Raw genomic sequence first — 5,467 nt, 5'->3', positions numbered from 1 at the left:
GCTCATTCAAGACTGCTTTGACCGCAGCTCAGTTGTGGTCTGATAATTTCCGTGGCTTTTCTTTTCTTTTCTTTTCTTTCTTTTTTTTTTTTTTTATGATGGGGGAAATAATCTGAGCAGCAGTTTCTTTCGTGAGAGACACTTCTTAGGAAAGGAGATATTGTACAGCAGGATCATGTGCCGTGGGATGTGCCCAGGCTAGAATCACAGAATTTTCAAGAGAGAGGTTCCCTAGGGACTGTCACTCCGGAGTTGCCTGCAACCATTGTAAGTCTATGCTGACCTTTCAAGTGTCAAGGAGGAAGATCTTCTGCCCTTCCGGGTACTTCTAAATGGAGTAAGAATCAAATTGATATGAGAAAGATTAACAGGAGAGAATCAAATTTAATGGTGTACTTCTGGGGAATCCACAAAGACATGAAAGTCCAAAGACAACGAGGCAATAGGAAGCTTATATGAGCTAAGGAGAGGGATAGGGTCTGAGGATACAAAGGGGAGGAAGGTGAGAGGAAAGGTCTTGAAAAACAAAGGTTGCCCTATTATGCAGGTAAGTTTCTTAGGTAAAGGGGAGTCTGTTAATAACTCTCTTCCTAGCATAGGCTTTCCTTTCTAACGTGAATTTAGGCAGTTGAGGACAAGGAAGAGAGCTTTTCATGCATAGGTTACGTTTTGATCACTTTTAACTCAATATAGTGTTCTTGCCAATGTGGCCCATTTTGGGGTGGCCTCCTTTTAGCTCCTACACAAGAAACAAAAAGCTCATGTTCTTTTTGTATTTCGTATCATGAAAACAATCTTTCTTTTTCCTATTTTCTGTTTGTAATTTTCCAAAATTTGTAAGTAATTTTAAAATTGGAACCCCATATTTATAATGTTAAAAGTGCTTTACCCTGGTTTGTGTGCGTGGGGATTGTCCACAATGCCCTCACACATAACATGAATCATTGGTCTAAGCTACATCTTTCCCATAGCCATCTCTCTTTCATTCAGTCCATTATTGAGCCACTACAATGTTCCAGGGAATGTGCAAACAAACTTATGTGCCCTCTTGTGAAAAGAGAAGCTCTACAGAAGTTCTAAGTCTGTGGTTCATTATGAATTAGATTCATGCATCCATCCGTCCATTCATTGAACAAATATTTGTTGAGCACCTATTATGTCCCAAGCAATGCTCTAAGTTCTGCGAGTAATAATAGTAAACTGGAGCTTACATTATAGTGAAGAGGGAGGTGATAAATAAATAACCTAAAGCCGGGCAATGATAAGTGCTATGAAAAGCACAAAGCAGGGTATGGGAGTGCTTCTTTAGGTGGGATGGTCAGGGAAGGCTTCTCTCAGTGTTGCAGGGTGGCCTGGGGAGACCCTGGGCTCTAGGGCCTCGAACCAGCCTGTCCTAAAGACATCCCTGAAGGTTCTTAGTCTCGTCAAGAGAAAGAGTTCAAGGAAAGACACAACACAGTGGATGAGCAATACAAGTGGGGAAGTTTATGAAAATGAAAGTATACTCTCGATATCTGAAAGCAGGAGAGTTCAAGAGAGTGAGAGTGAGTGAACTGCATGCCCTGGGGTTTGGGTTTCTATCCTTTATTGACAGTTGTTAGCTAGGGGGTGGAATATTCTTTACTTGAGTGAAGATTTCTTGGAAGCAGGGTTTCCGGCCTTTTCTTCCTCATTTGGTCAATGGTTTCCTATCATGGCGCCCACCATCTTGGTTTCACCCAGCTTCTTGTATAGGGCTGCCAAAAGAGGCCTCTGACTTTCCTGATACTTGGCCATGACTTCCTTTTTGCTGTCCCCCAGGTATTCTGTTAGAACCTAACTGCCTATTCTAATGTCAGGAGTTGACACTTGAGCAGGTAGCTGGATGGAAGAGACTATAGCATGATCAGAGGCAATCCTAGGGTTGAAATGTGGGTTTTTTTAAATTTTTTAATGTTTATTTATTTTTGAGAGAGAGAGAAAGAGAGAAAGCAAGCTGGGGAGGGGTAGAGAGAGGGAGACACAGAATCTGAAGCAAGTTCCAGGCTCTGAGCTGTCAGCCCAGAGCCCGACGTAGGGCTTGAACTCACAAACTGCAAGATCATGACCCGAGCTGAAGTCAGACCCTTAACCGACTGAGCCACCCAGGTGCCTTGGTTCGAAATGTGTTTGAAATAGTTACCTGGTATCTATTTCCAGAATTCGTTGAGACTCATGGCAGAAAGTTTCCCCTGGCTCCAGGAGGAGAGATTACCAGGTTCAGGCAAGCAGTGGGAAGCATTTCACAGCCCATGTCAGAATCTAAGAGTCAGAGCATTACTAAGGCACGGTCAGCAGAGGAGGACTCAGAATGCCCATACCAGGATGGTTTGCATCAGGAAAAAAAAATCAGCATTGGAACTCTCAACTCCTTAGGCTCTCAGACTTTCTTCTTCTGTGATGGAAAAGTTATTTTACCCTGCTAACCAACTCTGCTCTTTCTTCATACTTTCACCCCCCTTGCCAAGTACAGTGATGGAAGGGTCTGGAGGAGCTCCAGGTTACGCTGAGCAATGTTTTAACGCCATGGAACTAAATGCTTTTAAAGCCTGGCCTAGGAAGGCACAAGCCCTGGTTGTCAGGGCATTGAGGGAGCATCTAACTGAAAGGCTGTGAGGAGCAAACCAGAAGGCCATTTCTGCTCTTGAGAGCGGAAGCACAAGCTAATGGTGGGGAGAAGCTGAGAGAAACCAGGTAAACCCAGACAGACCTCAGGGAAGATGGTACGAAGATAGAACTAGCTCTGAGAAAACAGGAATGTCCGCAGTAGCTGGGTTTGTCAGCTGCTATCTTTCCTTTTGGCGCCTCCTCTGTTTCCAGCAGCCCTGACTGAGCGTCCATTCAGATGCTGAGTTTGTTCTCCGTCGACTGTCTACTCACCTCACCAGAAAGAGTAACTTATAACATCTCTAAGCGCTGGGTTGCACACTGAGTTTACCAAAATTTGCGGGTTCTGAAGTGATGCTCTGGGGGCTGCTGCGGAACATGAGTGGGCAAGTGGGCTTTGGGGTCCCCAGTTTGCTAAACAGATAAATTACATTTGTATCTGTTATACATACTGCCTGCTATGAAAAGGTCCCGTTTCTTAAAAAAATACAAAAAAACAGAACTAAAACTGTCACCTTAAGGTGTTACTCCTTCCGGGAGAGAATAGAGTCGAACAGGCTCACAAGTTAGGGTCTAGGATGAGGCAGCCTGCATACAATTTCCAGTTTCATCACAGCAGTGGCCTTGGGCCAATGAGTGAGAATTCTCTGAATTCGAGACTTCAGTAATTTGCAACCTACAGGAAACTCTCAATTCCCTCATAAGGTTGCCATGAGGATTAGATGCAGTGATAGTACACGAAGGGCTTTGTACGATGCCTGTCATGTAAAAAGGACAGGGTAAATGTTAGCTATCATTGGCTAGAGACTTGCTACTCAGAGTGTGGTCCCCTGCTCGCTCTGGTGGCACACGTACTAAACTTGATACAGAGAAGATTAGCATGACCCCTGCACAAGGATGACACGGAAATTTGCGGAGTGTTCCATATTTAAAAAGAGAAAGCGAAGTGTGGTCCGTAGAGCAACAACACCAGCATCCCCTGGGAGCATGTTAAAAATACAGGATCTCCGGCCCCACTACTGACCTACAGCATCACAGTCTGTACCTTAAGGACGTCCACGGGTAATTCATCAGCATATTACAGCTGGAGAAACGCTGGTTTAGAAGACGCTGAAGACCAGAGGCATAGATCTTTAATAGTGGTATTCTAGGAGCTTTCTAGGGGGCATTGGATATTTTTTTCCCAGTACCCTTCGAATCACACCTCGTAGACTGTTGCTTTCTCCGCCAAGATTTTGAGTTTGTAAGTGAAGTGCCTAACTAGTGCCTCTGGAAAACCTGCTCAGCTTTCAAGGCACAGCTCAAGCATTGCCTCCTCAGCGCAGCCTTTCCTCACCCACCTATCCCACCACCCACAACCTCCTGGAACCGAACGCTTCTCTCTTTGTCCTCTTCTTGACTCTGAACTGACTTCTATATCATGGTGCCAAAACACATACAGCAGAGTTGGAATGTATACCCGGCAACTCAGATGTGCAAAAATGTTCTCTAGAACTGAACTAAACTACCCCCAGGAGCTTCCCATCCCGCTGGGTAGGGGGTTGGAAGTACAGACACACAATTCATTGTGTCAGTTGAAAGACTCTGCCTCTGGATAAAATGCTGAGTCTTGCATATTTTAACCTCATTTTTCCTCCTCTTACAAAACACGGTGTCTGGACAGAGTGGGGTTGAGGAGAATCGAGCCTTGGATCCATGCTATTTTCTGCTATGGAGTGGCTGGTCTGGAACAGTCCCTACTCCCCTGTGCTAATGTCTGCTGAAGTGCAGTGGGTCCCTTCTGGTCTTTTAGGGACTTCATTGGTTGCACCTGTTGTTAAATCCATAGCCCTGGCGATTTGTTTCTGGTTCCAAAGCCCCCTGGTTTTGTAACTTCTTCATTCCAAACATAGGCATCCGGTGGCCCACTCGTCCTCTCTACTCCTTCGCATTTTGGATGTTCCACGTGCCACGTGCAGGCTATGAAGAAACACAAGTGTTACATCAGGCCCGTGAACTTAGACACCTCCCTCCCCTGTTGCTGTCCTACCATTTGGACGCCAGATTGCTCCAGCACCAAGGTAAATGCAGGTCTCCTCCAAGGGGGATTCACAGCTTCCTAGTTTGTCCCTCACTGCTTTGGTGGTTTCCTGCAGGCCCCTCTGATAGCTGTCCGCCTGCTCCTCTCCTTCTCTACTTTCTTTTACAGTCCACATCTCTTCATTCCCAGGCAGGTGGAACCTCCTTCTGCACCCCCCGCTGAGTTCTCTTTACTCGTGGCTTATAGTCAAACCCCATGCGTCGCTTTGACTACATACATGGAGCCGCTGGTATTTGAAAATTCTCTTCTTCCCTGATGAAACGTCACTCTTAAGACTATTATGTGATAGAGGTTCTTAACCATTTTGTGACATGGTGACCTCCTTTGGCAGTATGATGGTCCCTTATGGATCCTTTCCTAGAATCATATGCTTCAATGGAAAAAATAAGGTACACAGGCTTACAAAGGAAGCCAACGATATTGAAATTCAGTTATCAAAATATTTTTTAAAAATCGTGACAGACTAGTACCTGTGCTTCTTTGTTAACGGCGTAAATGATAAGCTCTAGTGGCAGGTCAAGTAACCACCATAATTTCAAACTAATGATGAGGGTAAATAATATTTTGAGAGAACTATAGCATTATTAATGTGGTATGAAAGTGTCTGTGATATCTACCGCCGACACAGTCACAGGTATGGCTAATATTGCTATCCTTTGTTGCCTATGTTAACAATGAAAGTAAAAGCAAATTTTTGGTGAAAGATTAGTAGAAATTCAGATGCACTTTGTCCTTCGTGTACTTTATTTAGCTGGGGAGTCT

General features: G+C 44.6%; 1 non-coding gene across 1 annotated transcript; it reads left to right on the top strand.

Annotated features, from left to right (window-relative positions):
- The first annotated feature begins 3,450 nt into the window (after positions 1 to 3,450).
- LOC121025781 (U6 spliceosomal RNA) lies at positions 3,451 to 3,557 on the top strand. Its single transcript, XR_005788145.1, has one exon. It is a non-coding gene; the product is annotated as a U6 spliceosomal RNA (small nuclear RNA).
- The last annotated feature ends 1,910 nt before the right edge of the window (positions 3,558 to 5,467 follow it).

This window comes from Herpailurus yagouaroundi, unplaced genomic scaffold (genome assembly GCF_014898765.1).
Source record: "Herpailurus yagouaroundi ecotype Mexico unplaced genomic scaffold, PumYag 67700, whole genome shotgun sequence".
Classification (NCBI taxonomy): Eukaryota; Metazoa; Chordata; class Mammalia; order Carnivora; family Felidae; genus Herpailurus; species Herpailurus yagouaroundi.
The sequence above is the reverse complement of the archived record's forward strand: the minus strand, read 5'-3'. Positions and strand labels throughout refer to the sequence as shown.